Source organism: Gopherus flavomarginatus, chromosome 3 (assembly GCF_025201925.1).
Source record: "Gopherus flavomarginatus isolate rGopFla2 chromosome 3, rGopFla2.mat.asm, whole genome shotgun sequence".
Lineage (NCBI taxonomy): Eukaryota > Metazoa > Chordata > Testudines > Testudinidae > Gopherus > Gopherus flavomarginatus.
In genome coordinates, this window is record NC_066619.1 from 199,852,223 (window position 1) to 199,859,901 (window position 7,679).

Sequence of the window (7,679 nt, forward strand, 5' to 3'; positions counted from 1 at the left end):
GCAAAGTCAAAGGGGCCCAGCCCTTGGTCCGGGCGGGGCACCAAACACAAGTCTAATTAGCTCTGGACCTTTGGGTCAGGGCAGAGCAGTGGCAATAGGCGGGAAGAGGGGGAGTCTGTCACCCGGTTACGGGTGGCAGGGGGAACGCAGGCCCTCCCACTCATCTGCGCTCCAGCCTGGGGCCCTAGCAGAGGTCAAGACCCGCTGTGGTCAGTGGAGATCCTGGCCGCAACACACTGACATGGGTTCGGGCTCTTCAGGAGCCAAACCAGGGTCGGCTATCCCCGGGCTACTTCCAACCTCCCCCTCTCTGGGTACCTGGTCCTTGTCAGCGTCGTCTGGTGGGTCCCAGACCATGGGTTCCTCCGGGTGCCGGTTGTGGGGAAGCTCAGGCCACTCCTCGGGGTATCGGGCACACGGCAGGTCAGTCCGACGTTCCTCCGGGTACCGGGTCTGAGGCAAGTCCAGCCAGCGTTCCTCTGGGTAGTGGGCGCGGGGCAGGTCCGGCAAGCGTTCCTCTGGGTAGTGGGCGCTGGGCAAGTCCAGCCAGCGTTCCTCTGGATAGTGGGCGCGAGGCAGGTCCGGCCAGCGTTCCTCTGTATAGTGGGCGCGGGGCAGGTCTGGCCCGGCAGGAGCCCGGGCACCAGCGTCTGTCCTCTCCAGCAACCTGCGCCCAACTGAGCGCTGGGGCCGGGCTTTTATACTTCCTGTCCCGCCCCTTGACTTCCGGGGGGCGGGGACAGGCCGGGCTGACTCCGCCCACTGAGGCACCTGCTCTGGCTCGTCCCTCTCAGGCGCGGCGGGGAGCCAGGGCGCCTCCTTACAGTCCTCAACAGTGCTGTTGTAGTACAGGATCTGGTTGTGTTTCTATTATGAATCTAGTTTCAAAGCTATTTATATCTCAGACATTTTAATTTGCATTAGGTTGTGGAGAATTTGGCTTATAGTAAGTGACTGAAGTAATTTTTTATGTGTGTGTGTGAGAGAGAAAAGATGTCTTTTAGCCTAAAGCGGGTTGCATTCAAACCAGTTTTATCTGGTTTCGAAAACTTTCAAACAAACATATTGTTAATTAAAATAAAACTTGCATATGACTATGAAACCACTATATATTTTGATTTATGAACAATGTTTTATCTTATTCAGAAACAGCTTTTCATGCTTTTGAAAATATCTATACAGTGAAGAATATATTGCCCATAAGTTCATTTAGAATTTTGAAATTGCATAAAATTGCTGGACTTTTGCATATGTTTCATAAAAATTAAAACAGGTAAATGTTGACAAAGGTCCTGTGAAAAAATAATATTAGATTTGGTAAGTAATAACTGTATCATAAGGAGACAAAATTAAATTCTGGCATTTTCTAACTTTCTAATGCTTGGCTTTGCAACCTAAATACAATTTTTAATGTAATATTGTATATTCTTTGTGTAGTGCATATTGACAGAATACTTTTGCCATCAGTATACGTTCTGTCTTCAGAATCCTTATACAGGAGGTCAAAGTTTACATTCGTTTTATACATTTCTGTTTGCATGCAGGGTTACCTAAGGATATTGGAGCAATATATTTATTTGTAACTTGTTTGAGTATTTAGCGATGTTGCCTTTTTGGCAGATATTTTTTTAACTTATATTTCTGTTAATTTGTTCAGGTATGAGAATTGAATAAACACAATTCCTATTCTACAAAACTGCATCTCCTCCTTATTCATGTTTTGTGTTGTGCAACTGTTAGATGTATATATTTCATTTCTGTCATGTAATTAATAGTATTAGCTTGTATTGAATTCTATTGTCTCTAGTCTATCCAAGTCATTCTGAACACTTTTAGTTTGACAACCAGTCTTTCACCCCAGCTTCATGAGCAAATTGTATCACCTTACTGCATTTTTCTCTCTTGTAGGTCATTGTTATATAAACTGAACAAGATTCTTGTAGCCGTCCATTAGTTATACTCCTCTTCCTGAAATGTTACCATTCTCAATTTCCCAATGTCTTCAGTGCTTGCGCCAATTTTTTATCCACTCAAATTCAAACATCTCATCCCTGTCACCATACTTGCTGACCTTTTAGATTAGCTTTTTAAATAAAATGTACGAAAAGCTTCCTCAACACACAAGTAAATTATGTTCACTTCTCCCACCCTGAGCCCCAACTCCCACCCTCTCTTTTTGCTACAGTCTCAAAAACTCAATCAGCTTTCTAGGAAAGAGATCTTTTGTGAAGACATCTTAATTATCCTTAACAAAATCCTAACTTTCAAGATGCTCACTTGTTTTGTTGTTAGGCCTTGACCCAACAAAGCACTTGAGAATTTGAGCACACTTATTTTTAAGCATACCCTTTGAAGTAACTGGGACTGCTATTTGCTTAAAGTTAAACAGGTGATTAAGTGCTGGTTGAGGCCCTAATGCAATTAGGAAACTTAATCTGCCATTTCATACATTGGTTACACTGGCCATAAAATGTGTTGAATATGTATATTTAAAACACACTTGAAAATATATACAATATGTAAAATATTAGTAATTTGATTCATTTTCATGATATTTTAAATGAGACAATACAATTTACATAGTTACAATTTAGTGTCATTTTATATTAAATCTGCAAATTGGCCAGTTTGTAATATTTAAATATATATTATATATTTTCCTCAAATATTTTCAATCTACGCCTTTACCTTGAAATAACGCCACCCAATATAACATGAATTCGGATATAACGTGATAAAGCTGTGCTCTGGGAGGGCGGAGCTGCATGCTCCGGTTGATCAAATCAAGTTCGATTTAACGCGGTTTCACCTATAACATGGTAAGATTTTTTGGCTCCCGAGGACAGTGTTATATCGAGGTAGAGGAGTACATGCAACATATTTTACCTGCTTATGCCCCAATCCTGCAAATACTTATGTATGTATTTAACTTTGGGCATGCAAGCAGCCTCTCCAATCCCCATGTATGTGTGTGGGTGGGTGGCAGGAGAGTGGGCAAGAATGACTACTCTGTGAATTTTGCCTAATTTTACCATGAGAAAATCGTTTCCATAATGATGACAAGGGTAACTTTATCTTCAGTAATCACATTTCCAATATGGTTTTAAAATCTCTCTCCTTTGCCAATTCCTTTTAAAGTAAAATCATAGAGCTTCAAGAGTATTACAAAACTTGCCTGCCCCAAAAGAGTTAAATTTTGTAGTCTCTCAGATTAGCTGGCCTCCTGTATCTTCTTAGCTGTTTCCATCCAACTGCATAAAGACATTGGTGGCAAAAAGGAGGCAATAGGTTTTAAAAAAATACTAATCATGATTCTTTCCACTCCATAATGATAATAAATGAATCTGCTGTAAGAGAGATCTGTATCTATTGAATGAGTGGTCTGTATCATAATTTTGACACCATTGCAAAACTGTATTGAAGGAGATCAAAAAAAGTCAGAGGGAAGAAATGTCTAGTGTACATGTTTGAAGCTTCTGTAAAAGGAATGCAAATAGTCAAGGCAAAAAATTTTATAAGCCAGTGGGTCTGACCTCAGCAGCAAGCTACTGGACCCCCCAGGGTCAAATATTATATAACACATTCTGAGGCATATGTCTCGTATAAAATCCTTAAATCTGGAATGCATATACCACACAAAGTTTGACCACAAAAAGGATTTCTGCTATGCTCACTAACACCCCCCACCACACATACACAGGAATAATTAGTGGTGTACAGTATATATAATGTAGTGGGAGGAGGGGAAAAGAATTGTCATCTGTAGCCTAATATCTGGTAAATTATGCAGCAGGTTAATATTTAAATACCTAGTTTCCCTGAATGACAACTCCAGCTCAAACAGTAATACTTATCTTTGTATAAAAAACTACAGGAAGGCAGACAGGCAGCTACACTCTCATGTTATTTCCTAGCCTAAAAAAATAATAGTCACCTGTTCACTGCTGATGGATAGCTATGGGATATACTGGTACTCAGTGCAATGTTCACAACAACACAAAAGTACGGAGTCAAGAGTGAAGGAGTTAAAAAGCAAATCATTTAAAAATAAAATACCTTTCAAAAATATCTGAGGAAAAAAGTGCTTTCAAGTGCTGCCCCTGCCTGAATATTACAAAACCTTTCCTCTGAACCATACACCCTAGAAAGGAACATTCAAACCTTGGAGATGGAGAGAAATGCAGCAAAGTACCAAAATATTATCCTGGGAACTAAGCCCAATCTCAAACCTGTTAATAAAAAGTCATGACTGATATCACAGAAAAGAAAATTAGAGATAAATTAAACTCTAATGCTAAGTAGCAAGCAGGAAGCACAACATGCAAACCCTAGCCCTCAAAACACTCTTCTAAATCAAACATGTGATACCATGTGAACAGACAACCTGATTTATTATGTCATGAGCAGGCTTTACCTTTTGTATACTATGGGGTAACCTAAATAGAGACATTGACCATTTACTTACCATTTTAAAACTTTTCAGCAACAAGTGGCTTTCATCTTGAATACATGTCACTCTGAAATTTTCCTCCGAGGCACAGGGTCATGATGCTAAACAGCTGATGCTCCCAGGAGCTAGCAGGGATAAGAGTTCCTCTAGCCCTCCATCAATACTAAGTCCAGACTCCCTTTCCCATACGTAGGATGCATTCTATTGGAGTTCTATATAAATGTATGCAAAATGAAATCTACCTAACACACATGCAACTATAGTGACATTACTATAAAAACAAGCAGAGTCACACTGTATTCATTTTGCACAGGACAATTAACAAATTAACTTTCAGTTTAGCATAGTAGGCCATTTCTCTCACACCATCTAATTGTTCTCTAATCCTGATATTTATTAATCCATGTTTGGCGTGGTTTTAAAATTATTTCTGCCATTCTGCCTGGACTCTGTGCTGAGGGACCCTGCACAGAAGGCCTAAGGCAGAATGACACACAGAGTGAGAGACTGTGGATGAATTCACATTACCATTACTGAAGTTATGATGATAAGCCTAACTTAAGGACCAGGCAAATTGGTTAAAACTAGACTAAAGAACAAAATTATCAGACACACAGATAAACGTGATATGTTGGTGAAGAATCAACACAACTTGCATAAAGGGAAATCATACCTCACTAATCTATTAGCATTCTTTGAGGGAGTCAACAAGCATGTGTATAAAGATGATCCAGTGCATATAGTTTATTTGGATTTTCAGAAAGCCTTTGACAAGGTCCCCCACCAATGACTCTTAAGCAAAGTAGGCTATCATGGGATAAAGAGGGAAAGTTCTTTCCTGGATCAGTAACTGGTTAAAAGATAGGAAACAAAGCATAAGAATAAATGGTTAATTTTCACAATGGAGAGAAGTACATAGCTGAGTCACCCAAGGATCTGTACTGGGACCTCTTCTGGTCAACATATTCACAAATAATCTAAAAAAGGGGGTAAACAGTGAAGTGACAAAGTTTGCAGACAATAAAAAATTACTCGAGATAGTTAAATCCAAAGCTGACTGCAAAGAGTTGCAAAGAGTCACTCAACTGGGTGAGTAGGTGACAAAATGTCAGATGAAATTAAATTCTGATAAGTGCAAAGTAACGCACATTGGAAAACATAATCTCAACTATACATACAAAATGATGGGGTCTGAATTAGCTGTTACCACTTAAGAAAGAGATCTTGGCGTCATTGTGGATAGTTCTCTGAAAACATATGCTCAATGTGCAGCAGCTGTCAAAAACTAAGAGATAGTTAAAAAGCATTAAGAAAGGGATAGATAATAAGACAGAAAATATCATATTGCTGCTATATAAATCCATGGTATGCCCACACCTTGCATACTGTGTGCAGTTCTCATCACCCAATCTCAGAAAAATATATTAGAATCAGAAAAGGTGCACAGAAGGGCAACAAAAATGATTTAGGGATATGGAATAGCTTCTGTATGAGAAGAGATTAAAAAGATTAGGGCTTTATAAAGATGAACTCTATAAAATCATGGATGGTGCGGAGAACGTGAATAGGGAAGTGTTATTTACTCCTTCACATAATACTAGAAGTTGGGAGGGGTGGTCACTTGATGAAATTAAAATGCAACAGCTTTGAAACAAACAAAAGGAAGTACATATTCACGCAACGCACAGTCTAGCTGTACAGCTCATTGCCAGGGGTTGTTGTGAAGGCCAAAAGTATGGGTTCAAAAAAGAATTAGAAAAGTTCATGGAGGATAGGTCTATCAGTGGTTGCTAGCCAAGATGGTTAGAATTGCAACTTCATGCTCTGGGTGTCTCTAAACCTCCAACTGGTAGAAGCATCTGGCATTGGGCTAGATGGACCACTGGTTAGACCCAGTGTGGTCATTCTTATGTTCTAACACAGGGATAGGCAACCTATGGTACGCATGCCAAAGGTGGCACGGGAGCTGATTTTCAGTGGCATTCACACTGCCCAGGTCCTGGCCACCGGTCCGGGGGGGCTCTGCATTTTAATTTAATTTTAAATGAAGTGTCTTAAACATTTTAAAGACCTTATTTACTTTACATACAACAATAATTTAGTTATATATGATAAATTTATGGAAAGAGACCTTCTTAAAACATTAAAATGTATTACTGGCAAGCGAAAACTTAAATAGAGTGAATAAATGAAAACTCTGCGCACCACTTCTGAAAGGTTGCTGACCCCTGATCTAATATCAATAGGGTCAGGATTTTACCCTATGGAATTAGTCTAAATTGGACCTCTGGGACTTCTAGTGTCATTTTTCTTGTAGAACCAGGTGAGTGTAAATCCATTCACAAGGTCTGGAACAAACCCCTGAATAATATGTGCCACTGTGTCATACCTTGCTATGTGATCCCTAAAATTTGCTGAATCCTAGAAACTCTGCTGGGGTAACCTCCATGAGCAGAGGTGTGGATACTTTTCTAAATCATATAACTCCTTTCATAACCATTGAACTGAGAATGCTGGCCCCACATTTCCTCTTTTAAAGTTTTCTTTATGCTTTACTTACACTTTCTATTGCAAATGCATCTCATTGATATGCCATTGACTACATGCAGCTAAAATGTTCTTTAGTCCAAGTGAGATAATAAAACAGAATTTTTCAATGTTGTTGCAATCTTCATTTTTAATTCCACTTTCAACAGCCTTTATCAGTATCAAATGTATACTTGGTTTCCCTTGAACATTTGGACTATTTCTGCAGACAAATAGAGCACACCTGGAAATGGTGTATAACATAGCTTGAAGAGCTCTTAATGCCACTTGTAATCTCAACAGCAATGTCTAAACAACAAGCTTTTAGCTGCCATTTTCTTTTCTCACATGGGCTCTTCTTCTGTCTCATTCAGAATGCCATCTTCCTTATTAATTAAATGGCACATTACAAAAGTGAGTGGTCACCGAATTATTCTAAATTGATTAAAATTATAATATGACAGTAATTCATATTACTTGAATATTGTGGACTTAGTTTTCCTCCATCTTGCACGGTGTCATGATTTATACCTGTGGAAAATAGGTGTAAAGTGCTACCAAATTAGAAGAGTCTCGGGGCCAGAATTTCTTATCTGGCTAAATACTTGCAGCTCCCACTGATGCCACTGAAAGCAGAGAGCCCTCAGAAGTTCCCAGGATTTGAAACCAGGAAGTTATGGTATAAAGTTGAATGTGACTTTCA